Genomic DNA, 12237 nt, shown 5'->3' on the forward strand with positions numbered 1-12237 from the left:
CTCCCGGTTTGCTCCCGGATTGATACCAACCGCTCCGACTATAGCCTGAAGACGACAGACGTCACAAAAGCGCTCTGAAAAAACTTTTTTCTTTCATTCGGAGCAACTACATTCGGTCCTCCGAGCTAGAACGATGACGTAACACGTAAATTTGGAGCGATCTCGCAGCGCTCTCAGGCGACCCCAAAGAAAAACCGTATAAGATAAAATAATAAGTCCCGGCTCCTTTTCCAAAATTAAGACGGGATTTTCGACTATCACGCGCGAACCGGACGCTAATTTAAGCCTTGGTATATAAATTCCTTCTTACAACTACTATTTAATTTTAATATCTTGAGTTTGGGGGCCCCAAAATGGTTACCGCTTGGGGCCTCCACTTGACTTGAGCCGCCACTGGTTCGATACAACGTCACGCCTAATTTTGTAGATAATGAACACTTGCTTGATCACTTGGAAGACCGGACACCAAATGTAAGTGTCGACCGGAGATGTAAGCGTTACATAGGGCACTTGGGGGCTAATAGATTTTAGTAAGACCATGCAAATCAGGAGAAAAAAGATGGAAGCAATCCTGGGATTGGTATTACCCCTTCTACCTAAAAATCATCGCGGTAGCAGGAGGGTTCCACGAGTTTCTTCCGCGTTTGCCTGACCAAATTGACAACAGTTCTATGGTACATATTACAGAATGCGAGAGATAAAAATATCTTGAAATGGTTGGAGAATGTTCCGAGAAGACAGAAGTTAGGGATATATTGGGGTCGTATAAACAGAAAATATTTATACCCTCGGTGGACAGCGGAGAGACCAAATGCTCTCATCGCGAATAGAGTAATTATAGACCGAGTAGCGCCGATTGGTGAAATTCGACGTCACAGATCAAAGGTTTCATCTACGGCGGTGCACGCATTTTGTTTCGCGTGTACGTGAATAGATGGCGTTATACACTCCCTCCATCAGTTCGGAACTGCAGAACTGATTTGATACGAACCAACAAGTGGTAAACCGGAACTGCCCGCGAGTTTTAAACGTGTTAAAAACCGTTTATGACATCATTGTATTTTGTTATGGAGATAATAAAGCTTTATTGCGATAAAATTGTGTCATTTGTTCAAAACAAAGCCATGGTAGGTGTTAAGCAACGAAAGTGTGCTGTATTGCACTGCAGCAACAGAACGGATTCAGGGATACCAATGTATCGGATACCAAGAACCCCCGATATCAATAGGAAGTGGCTTTTGTTTCTTGGTCGGCCAACCAATAAACCATTGACTAACCTCAGTGTTTGTAAGGTACGAATAGAAGTACAGCAATAATTCTCAAATATTTATTAAATATCCTTCATGTGACAATAATTTATTATTATTACTATAATGGCGTTTATAACAATAGGATCATTTTGCAACCACCGCCTTTGGTGTGAAAGGACAGAAGTTACCGTTGGCCATTCCTACAATTGCTTCCCGATTCCAGCGACGTATATCTGTGATCCCTTCTCACAGCAATACACTCTCCTGTATAACGGTAAGACACATGTTACTATTATTGTCGCGACGCACTATTCGATAGGCTCAAATTAGCAGCTCTTACTGCAATCATAGCAAGATGTCCCAATTACATCCACCCAGCCTCATAGTCGTACAGTCGATTCGATGTAATACTAGTTGCCTTAATAGGTATCACTGTCTAATAATGGTATATCATATTGGTATCCATAGCGTGCCACGAGCGATACACCTATGTGTAACACAACGAATCAAGACAATGATCCTGAAGGTGCCAATGTATCTATCAATATCAGGGATCAAGATGTTGAAACTAACGCTACCCAACAGCTAATCCAAGCCCATGAATCAACGTTAAGTGTTACAATGTGTCAAACATCATCAAATAGTACATTAACTCAAGCGACACAAACACTTCACCCAGATGATTCTATGGCACATAAGCTAACCCAAACCGTAGATGCCACACACAACACACGCAATGACAGCGATGAGGTGCTTGTATCGCATTTAACTATTCAACGGTTATCGAACGAGAATAAGGAACTCGTAAAGACAATTCAACGCCTTAACGCGTACAAACTAGCTTGGGAGAAGCTTTTCACTGAAGATCAGATAAAACGTGTAGTGGACATCACACGTAATTGCCAGTGGTCAGCTCAAACCAAGTGTGAATCCTTGTCTTTACTTCATAATGTTGGCAACAAAGGTTATCAGTATCTTAGACACCGTGGATTCCCATTACCCGCAATTAGAACATTGCAAAAGTCCATTGAAGTGTTCCAGGCACCTCCTGGAATTCAAGACGATGCACTGAATATCCTTAAAACCCATGTAATAAGTCTAACAGACATGCAACGGAAAGTGGTCATACTGGTGGACGAGATCCAGATTAGGCAAGCGCTTGAATACGATGCTGGGCTGAAACAAGTAATTGGTAACGCAACCCTTCCAGGAGACAACAAGGCTACCCATGCTGCTGTGATAATGGTACGCTCCGCTAGTCAAAAGTGGAAATATATTTTGGCGTACCACCTAACAGGAAACAGTGTCAATGGACGAGATCAAACACAATTAATCATGGACTGTATCAAAGCTCTTGACAATATTGGCCTGCAAGTGGTTTCACTAGTGAGTGACATGGGTCCCAACAACCTTAGAAGTTTAAATCTTATGGGGATCAAGGTTAATGCACATGAGAGACGAAACACATTTCCTCACCCGTGCAAACCAAGTAAAGACATTTATGTGATGGCTGATCCACCCCATGTGTTCAAGAATATTAGAACAGCGCTCTTGAACAACACCATGAAAATACCACCCGATATTGTAGCTCAATATGACCTTCCAAGTGACACCGTTGATGTGAAGTACATAAGGGAACTTGTGAACCTGCAATCAACGTCTGAATTAAAATTGGCACCAAAACTGACCGCGACACATGTAAATCCATCGCATTACCAAAAAATGAGGGTTCCACTTGCGCAAGACGTCTTAAGTAGCTCCACAGCTGCGGCCTTGGAAACACTTGTGCAGGTAAATAGGCTTGACCAAGCTGCGAAGACAACTGCTTGGTTCTGCCGTTTGATGTGCAATTGGTTTGCAATCATGCGAGGTTGTTGCAAGAGCAAGGCCTTAAATGTAGAGAGAAGACGTCTGCTACAAGAAGTAATGTCCATCATTGAACGCATACAAATCGGGCGTTCTTGGAAACCGTGTCAGACAGGGTTAATAATGTCAACAATATCAATACTTCACTTAGACGAGTACCTAAGACAGGATGGGTTTACATATATCATGCCAGGACGATTCAATCAAAACGCCTTAGAGAGTTTGTTCGGTCGTATACGTGACAGAGGAAATAGATACCCTACAGCAAAGGCATTTAGACAGCGATTACGAAAATTGCTTATTAAACAACTGCAGGAATATATCTCACCAGACATTTTGACTACCATAGTAAAACCACCAGTGTCTCGTAGACATTGCAACCTTCATGAGCCTTTGGAACGTGATAGTGTCACAGTACCCTCTGACAATAATGTGAGTTGTAATGCAACGGATACCATGTTTGCCTGCAATGTCGTTGAAGAACTACATCCTGTCCTGCATATGCCTGATACAGAACGCATTCCAGATGCTCAGCGTGAATTACTGGAAGTCTTTGAAAGATACCAAGAGGCGGATGACTCGCATCAATTACCTGATCCCGATAACGCATTCCTCCAAGTAGACGTCATGGAAGGTGATATTTCGCCTGAGGATGAATGTTACTTAAGTAGATCATATGATATGCACGCGTGTAATGGTCCTGATAGCCTGGGATTTATTGTTGACACTCTAGGGCTTACTAGCACTAACCCAATAGATATACCTGTAACATTAGACAGTATGTCAGTCTACTATCTAGCAGGCTACATTTGCTTTTCACTTGAAAACAAGGTGTGTTGTCAATGTTTCGATAGCATTTGCGACCCCCAATCTAACCATACCCTGCATCCTGATGCAATTCATGCTGGAAACAAAGCTTTCGGAAACCTCAAACAGCCATCAACGTTATTCCTCAAGTTTATTACGTCCTGCGAAGAATGTTTGAGGGAGAAACATTTAGATAACCTAGATACAGTAACCGATCCTTTTAATGTATTTTCCAAGTCAGTTCATGACTATACAGACAGGTACAGACACATCTTTCGCGAGTGTTGCAGTGTAAGATCGAAGGCAATAGCGAAATATGTACGTACCCGTGTTCATATACGAGCGAAGCATGTAACGAAAACGCTCAAAGGTGTACCTATTCTTCACTACACGAATAAATAGTATATACATAAACACATTGTTGGTGTACTCAGTTAATGGATAAAATACATTTACATATATATACATACCTTCATGTTACCTACCATTGCCGCCTATATTACCCGTTGCCTTGCCTTAGCTTAAACGTTAACGTACTTTTTCCTATTACATGAAACAAAAGCAGACGACATATGGATTGTGGGATTTAGATCGTTTCAAATCAGTTCTGCAGTTCCGAACTGATGGAGGGAGTGTATAACGCCATCTATTCACGTACACGCGAAACAAAATGCGTGCACCGCCGTAGATGAAACCTTTGATCTGTGACGTCGAATTTCACCAATCGGCGCTACTCGGTCTATAATTACTCTAATCGCGAATGGTCTCAGAGTTTATAATGCGCTAGCCGTCACTGAGGAATTCATCAAAAACAAAAATAAAATAGCAGATATTATTGATTTTACTTTCTACTCATCGAAAATTCGCTCGGAATATTTATATTTCGGAATACCTAGCTCGATTGCGAAAGAGGACAAGATTTTCAGCGAATACATCACACTGGCGTATGTATTTGAAGCTTTAGCCGACTTAGAAATGTGCTTTAAAAATTGTTCTAAATTTTATAGGTTTCAAATAATATTTGAAACTAAGGCTTTGACTAATATAGACTTGAAGTATAAAAGAGCAGAGGAAAAATTCAAATGTATCAAACCAGTAAAAGTTCTTAAGGCACTGAATTCTCTGGAATTGGAATCGCCTTTTAAGATGTTCATACATGGAATGGTCCTTTCAATCGCCTTGTTCATCTTGGAAATTACAATGAAACCTTCTCAAATGATGATTGGCATACGATTTGGATTAAATCGCCAAAATAACCGAATTCATGTTCAAGTTGAGAGTACTTAATTAAAATAATCCCATAATGTGACCATATATAAAAGTATACAAAATTGTGTAAGAAAACGAAATAAAAAAAATCATCCCCAAAGTCTTTGTAATCACTTTAAAAGTAGCGCAAGTTCGGAAAGTGAAAAGAAATCCTTAATAGATGTTAGACGAGTTAAGATTTTATTGATTAAAATTATATAAAGCGACAACAGATTCCCAGGTTTGGACTTTCTCGATCCCGAAAGTTCATTTTATCTTTTAGTGATTTCTTTGCCTCTACGAACTTCTTGGATTCGTTAATCCATGCTCTCAAGACCAAGGTAAAATAATAGCAAAGTTTAAAAGGTCGTCTTATTCTAGTAGCGGTTGCTTTGAGGATATTTAACTGCTTTGGAAAAAAGAAGATCGACGGCAAATGCATTTTCCCAGCGATTTCTACACTAGAATTAAGGATTCTCTGCGCTTTTGAAAGGGAACAACTTATTGAGCTCAAGGGACAAAGAATCGTTCTACAGAGATTGAATTACTTCAAAATAACCGAAGGGATTATGTCTTTAGTAGTTAAGTGCTAGATTACTTAGGTTTAAAGAGCTTATGTATTTGTTAGACTTGTTACTAATTTGGAGTTATATTTAAGCGAACGAAGTGCTCGAATTCATGTTTAAGAATTTAGCTCAGGACTCAAATGATGGGTGGGTATTTCATTATTGGTTTTAACCCAGTTGCAAAATGACCCGAGCTTTAATTCTACAGGACCCCATTTGTTCTACAACACTTTTCACTCAGCCTTACTCAAAGTAAACTTCCATAAATTCATGGCATACTTATCAGAAACATCCTGTAATTTAATTCAAAAATATCTCATAAGGTTTAATCAAGAGGTGATATCTAGTTTACTAGGGAGAAGGTATAAATTCGCCATATTTCCAGCTTTATCTCCAGTCCAAACGTAGGCGTGCGAATACTTAGGCATCTTATACCTTCTCCTTAATAAACTAGATATCACTTCTTGGTTTAATAGCTGCAATTTTTGGAAACATTGACCGTTGCGAAAACTTCACCCATAAATGTCGACACAAAAAAAAATACTGTAATTGGCTAAATTGAGACGGTACTTAAAGAGATTATCGGTTCGGTAAGTATTAGCGAAAACGCCAGGCTTTGATCATGGTATTGCATGATAATAATTGGGCCAAACAGGAAAATTTTGAAACATTTTGTGCAAAACAAATCGATCAAATCAATATAAACGAAAACGATTATGTTACTCAACATATAAAAAGACTCGGAAGGATCTAAAATAAATCACTCCGTGTCGGCGTATTTGCCAAGTCAACTGTTATAAATATACAGAAATTAAGGTCGTCGAGAGTTCAAATTCTCTTTAACAATTGAAGTCTAAGTAATAATCTAACGTACCTAATCACTAACTGTTGGAAATGACTCTGTGCTCGTCGCATTTATTTAAAATATGGCCATTAATAAACCCCCTAAATTACACGATGACTCACGAAAACGCCGTTTTCAAATACCGGTAAGTTTGGAAATGCATATGACCAAGCAAAACCTCAAAATTCTCAAAAAATATTTAGAAAATGCTAAAAGTTTCATCTTAATAAGAATAATTTCATATAAATAACAATAAGCATTCAAAGCGTTTATTTAACCATCGAAATTGTAATATTACGCGGTTATTTGTTATGGAATTTCTCAGCTTGACCTTACATTTTCAACATACAGATTTAAGATACTACTAGCAATTTGATAAATATTTTTAAGGGTTTCATATAATTGCTTGGTAAGCAACGTAACTAGAGATGAACCGGTACCGATACCATGTCGGTATCAGCACCGACACTCGGGGTTTCCCGATAGTATCGGATCGGTTGGTTTGATACCGATACTAAACCGATACTCGTTTAACATGCGTTATATGGTGCTACATGACATTTTTAGGTCTTTTAGTAACGTAATGATGGTGATAATATCTCATTTCTATGAATTTCAATCGTGACGAGTTCTCATTTATATAAAAAGTACCTGAATTCAGTTTATCTAACAACTAATAAGCGAAAATCTTTCTTAGTACGCGCCTACTACTCTAGGGATGAACCGATACTATATCGGTATCGGTTGAAGTATCGGGTTTTGGATCATAGTGAGTAAATATCGGTATCGATCGGTATCGGTTCATGTTTGTATCGGTATCGATCGGTATCGGTTCATGTTTGTACCGGTATCGATCGGTATCGGGTTAAGCCTGGTATCGGCCATCTCTAAACGTAATATACACAACAGTTGATGCGTTTTATTAACGCGTATAAACTTAACTGTTTCAATTAAGGGTTTCTGACGAAACCAATGTGAATATGCTAGTGGACCATGTTAGTAATTTAAAGTCTCAACAATGATCAGGACAGACGAGACATACTGCAGTTTAATCAGTGTAAACCTTACATTTAAACGATTCATATGTCTCGGCTGAACACGATGGGTCTTTCTGAAAGGCCTATCCGAAAATAAGGGGGATGTTCTTTAGGCAATTTTGAGTCGAAAATGTCCCGTAACATTTTGCGGTCCGGGCCATGTTCTAATTGTCTACGGATGACCCATTTACTAAATTAGCACATCGTTTTTGAGTTTCTTAGTTAAATTTAAAGGCTCATCCGTAAAACAATACAATCCGGCAAAATGTCTAAGAACATTTTCGACTGACATTTTCGACTCGAAATTACCCAAAGAACATCGCCCTTAATTTTAGACAGATCTTTCAGAAACACACTGTGTAAGACTTGGTAATTAAGGTTTGTTACATTTCAGTTCTTTTCTTTCGCAAATGAAAAACAAATGCATTACGAACGCAACGTTGAAGAAATGGAATTTGTAAGGCGAATCTTTAATTTTGAATGGTATGTAAAATAATGTGTTTATATTACGAAATATTTCAATATACGTCAAAACCGAAATTCTTCTAGTATAAGAAAAAACATAATTGTTTTGCGAACTAACGCCCATAAATTCACGTTGGTAAGTAGGAAAATCTTACTTTTAAAGTATTCGGTGGTTCGTGTCCAATTTTGAGACTTAAAGGCCGACTTCCATTGAAAGAGTTCTAGCGAACTGAAAACCGAGCATCGAGACTATGGAGCGACCGTGCCTATTTCCGAATCCCCGCTGGGTCAAACGTTGGAAGGGTTCTAGCTACCTGAAAGCCGTGCAATGTGGTTCTAGCGATTTTAAGATACACAATAGAGAATTTCCTTCAGGGGAAAGCAAAAATTCGTGAGGAAATAAATTTAAAAGGATTTCTATAGTTCATCTTCAGTTCGCTAGAACCACATTGCACGGCATTCAGTTAGCGAGAACCCTTCTATCTTTTACCCCAGCGGGGATTCGAAAGTCGGCACGGTCGCTCCATTGTTAGTCTCGATGCTCGGTTTTCAGTTCGCTAGAACTCTTTTCGATGGAAGTCGGCCTTTAAATTCAAAATTTCTCTTACTAAGATTCACGCGTCACAAATGCTCTGGCCAGATAAGGTGCTCATTAAATCGTTTTGTAGTTCTTATTTTAAATTTGCTTCTTTGGTGAAGATTTAAAGACACGACATTTGCCTTAAAAAGGCTCTTGTCAAAGGCTGCATAGATTTAGAATACGTATATTTTTAAAGAAGCAAGATTGAACAGCAGCGGACGTCATAGTCATGACCACGAGCTAACCAATAATATAACTGATATTCAAACCCTCCTATAATTAATATATATTACTTATCCGATCACTGGGTAGCAAAAGACTCAAGAAACTGTTCTTATTCCCTTGAATCCGTTCTTGGTATAATTAAGTGTTTATTGTCCATTAACAGGCATTTTATGTTTTCGATTTTAGAGTCGTGGCCTGGAAGGTCGATATCATTTGGTGATGGCTCCGCTCCCTCTAAACACGTACTTAAATAACGCAAACATTACTGCCCGTGGGTTGTGGAAATTTTCTGACTCGTTTATCATGTCCAGGCCAATACCCGTTCTGACTAAATCATTCACCTTTTTAAACATTGATTTAATCGTAAGTACAACAAACGTAATCTTCAAGAATATGGGAACTAATTTCTTTCATTTTGCAGACAATAACTTGCCTCTTACTGAGCATCGTCGTAACATCAATTCTATTAACGCGAAACGAGTCAATTTCTTCAATAAACGTTTCGCGTCGGGAGAGCACCATTCACAAGTTTTTTGGAACTCTTTGGAACGTCGCTTCCCTCATCTTACTAGAACGTAATATTCAAAGTTATTCTAACAGTAGACCTACAGAGCGGCTAAATTAAAAATTCCAAATATATCGCGTAGCTTATCCAGTCATCCCTAGAACAATGTCCTCGAAATTCATATTGATATCGTGGCTGACTGGATTGACATTCTTTCTTATCGAGATGGGATGTCACTTACGATCAGAATTTTGCGAAACGAACTACATTTTCCTGAACACCATTGCCGATCTTGCTCGTTACAACGTCACCCCTAACTTTGTAGCCGCCGAACACTTGCGTGATCACATAAAGGATCCGACACGAGATGTAAGTGCCGATTTGACACAGGGATTTATAGTTTTTATTGAGACAGTGTAAAAGTAACCACCCAAAACAAGAAAAAATTGAAGGGACACCGATGAAACTTCGAGATGAGGTCGAGTACTCAAGTTAACTCTCGACGCTTGAGACATGATAAAAGATTGTGACAGATCGCTTCGGCTTCTATGTTTACTTGCTCAAATTGACTTCAGTTTTGTGGTATATATTACAGAATGAAAGGGACAGAAGAATCTTAAAATGGTTGGACAATGATTCGAGAACTTGGAAGACTAAAGACATTTTCTCCTTCTATATTAACGGCAATTTACTTTACAAGTTATGGACAGCGGAAAGGCCAAATGCACTCATCGCGAGTGGCCTCAAAGTTTATAAGTCGTTACTTAATAAAAACAAGGTCCGCAATAATGACTTATTAAAGATCAAGGATATGAGTTTCTATTCGTCAAAAATTCGCTCGGAATATTTGTATTACGGAATACCTAATTCGATAGCGAAAGAGGACCCGATTTTCAGCGAGTATATCACACTGGCGTAAGATTAACTCTTTTCTAAACCTTTCTGTGTCCGAAGGGTCCGACATTTACTCGAAATCCCGTGTGCTTTTCACAAAAATCCGAAATCTTTGGTGAAATCCCGAAATCTTTGGCGAAATCCCGAAATCTCGTATGCGCTTTTGGGAATGTCGGACCCCTCGCCTGTGTCTGCGAGGAAGGAACCTTAACTGTTTTCTACATTTTCTAGATTTCAAATATTATTTGAAACCGAGGCTTTGGCTTACCTAGAAATAGCATCCAAAATGCTAGAGGAAAAATTAAAATGGATAAAACCACCAAAACTCCTTGAGGCCCTGAATTTTGTGGCTTTGGAATCCCCATTTAAGATGTTCATTTACGGAATGGTCATTTCAGTTGGCGTCCTCCTTTTTGAACTAATAACGAAACTCGCGCTTTTGAATGGCAATTCGAAAAAGAAACCTATCAAAAGGCGGACCCTAACACTGGATCCTTAAGTTCAAAATACTCTGAAACAACTTGGCATGCATTTAGAAAGTAAAGCGAGGTATTTAACTAAGTTTCGTCCATTTTACTTACTGTCAATTATAAAACTAAATATTAACTTAAGCTTTTTGTAACTGTTCATTCGCGCAATCTTTTTTAGTCGTATAAACTCACTGTATTTTTGAACAAGTTAAGATTACACAAATTAATTTAAAACTATACACTCAATTAAAGTGCAATTTTCAATAATACCAATAGCAATACTACTTTACACAGAAAAATCTATATTTCGTGTAGTTAATAAAAAATCACCCCAAAAAAACTCGAAAATGTAACATCTGATATAAAATATTTTTTCTCTCATAGAAGAATCTAAAGTTCGGAAAAGGAAAAGTATTTTTAATAGACGTTCTATGAGAGAGTTTTTATATAGATTTAATGATATAAAGCGGAAACGGGTTCCTACATTTGGACTTTCTCGATCCCGAAGAACATTTTTTAGCCATATCGTAGTATGCGATAGGCTCTTAGTTTGACCCGAGCCGTAGTAGTAGTAGTAGTACTTGTGGCTGGAGTTTTCGCTTTCGTTATCTTCAGATTTTAGCTTAAAAGGAACTTTATATTACCACAACCCACCAATAGGGGTAACTGGGCTCGATTAAAGATTTAATTTTAATTAAAAAATTTTCAGGTCAGACCCGGGAATAGAACCTGAATCGTTGGTGTAGTAGACAAACATTCTACCATTGAACCATAGAGACTTGATAGAAACCCCGAGTTTTTTATTATTTATTTTTATCTCTAAAATGTCGGGGTGATGTGGGGTGGGGTACCTCTTAATCTGTGGGGTCGGATACTTTTGAATTTTTATCTGTGGGTCGGATACTTATGAATTTGTATGTTTGGGGTTTTTATATTTATTTTCTTTTTATTTATGTGTTAATTAAATAGATAACGATTTTTCCCGTTTCGTTCTCGTTCGGTAGCTATCGCCATCTATGTTATGTTTGACTGGAACGTTTTGGCGGTTAATTCAAATGTGGGTTTAGATAGAGCTAACATAGTGTTAAATGAGCGTTATGCGTTTGATCATTTTAGCATTGCTAAAGGTAATTCGAGGGGATAATCACTAAAATGCGTAATCACCATAACTAAACTTTCTCTTTCAAAAGTTTCTGGGCATAAGTCCATGTTAGAAATTTATAATATGCGATAAGTGTGAATCGTCATAAGTCTATGTTGTAAACTCATCGAGGGGATTATCACTAAAACTATCTGTTCTTCGATTCGCCGGAATATTAGAATTACAGCATAAGTAAATTTATACGATTATAATTTTATCACTGTTTAGAGTAGGGAATCGAGGGGCTATTAACTCTGATTTTATGCACGGTACATCATTTAAGCATTGAGAAAGATAGCGCTATTTACTCATTAGGGTAAGGTATAGAGGGGTTATCCA

At 38.2% G+C, this 12237-nt stretch overlaps 1 long non-coding RNA gene across 7 annotated transcripts; it reads right to left on the reverse strand.

The window, feature by feature from the left end:
• Positions 1 to 1313: 1313 nt before the first annotated feature.
• LOC149655980 (uncharacterized) lies at positions 1314 to 4673 on the reverse strand. Of its 7 annotated transcripts, none has more exons than XR_016370294.1 (10): positions 4394 to 4673; positions 4250 to 4309; positions 3998 to 4084; positions 3709 to 3762; positions 3445 to 3621; positions 3276 to 3375; positions 2967 to 3210; positions 2380 to 2897; positions 1591 to 2298; positions 1314 to 1514 (listed from the first exon to the last, which is right to left on the reverse strand). It is a non-coding gene; the product is annotated as an uncharacterized LOC149655980 (long non-coding RNA). The 7 variants fall into 7 exon arrangements; XR_016370293.1 differs by having other exon boundaries at positions 3867 to 4084; XR_016370295.1 differs by lacking the exon at positions 4250 to 4309.
• Positions 4674 to 12237: the final 7564 nt, after the last annotated feature.

The sequence above is a fragment of the Phalangium opilio genome, unplaced genomic scaffold (genome assembly GCF_054372755.1).
Source record: "Phalangium opilio isolate 3A_F unplaced genomic scaffold, DU_Popi_V2 ptg000078l_1, whole genome shotgun sequence".
NCBI classification, from domain to species: Eukaryota; Metazoa; Arthropoda; class Arachnida; order Opiliones; family Phalangiidae; genus Phalangium; species Phalangium opilio.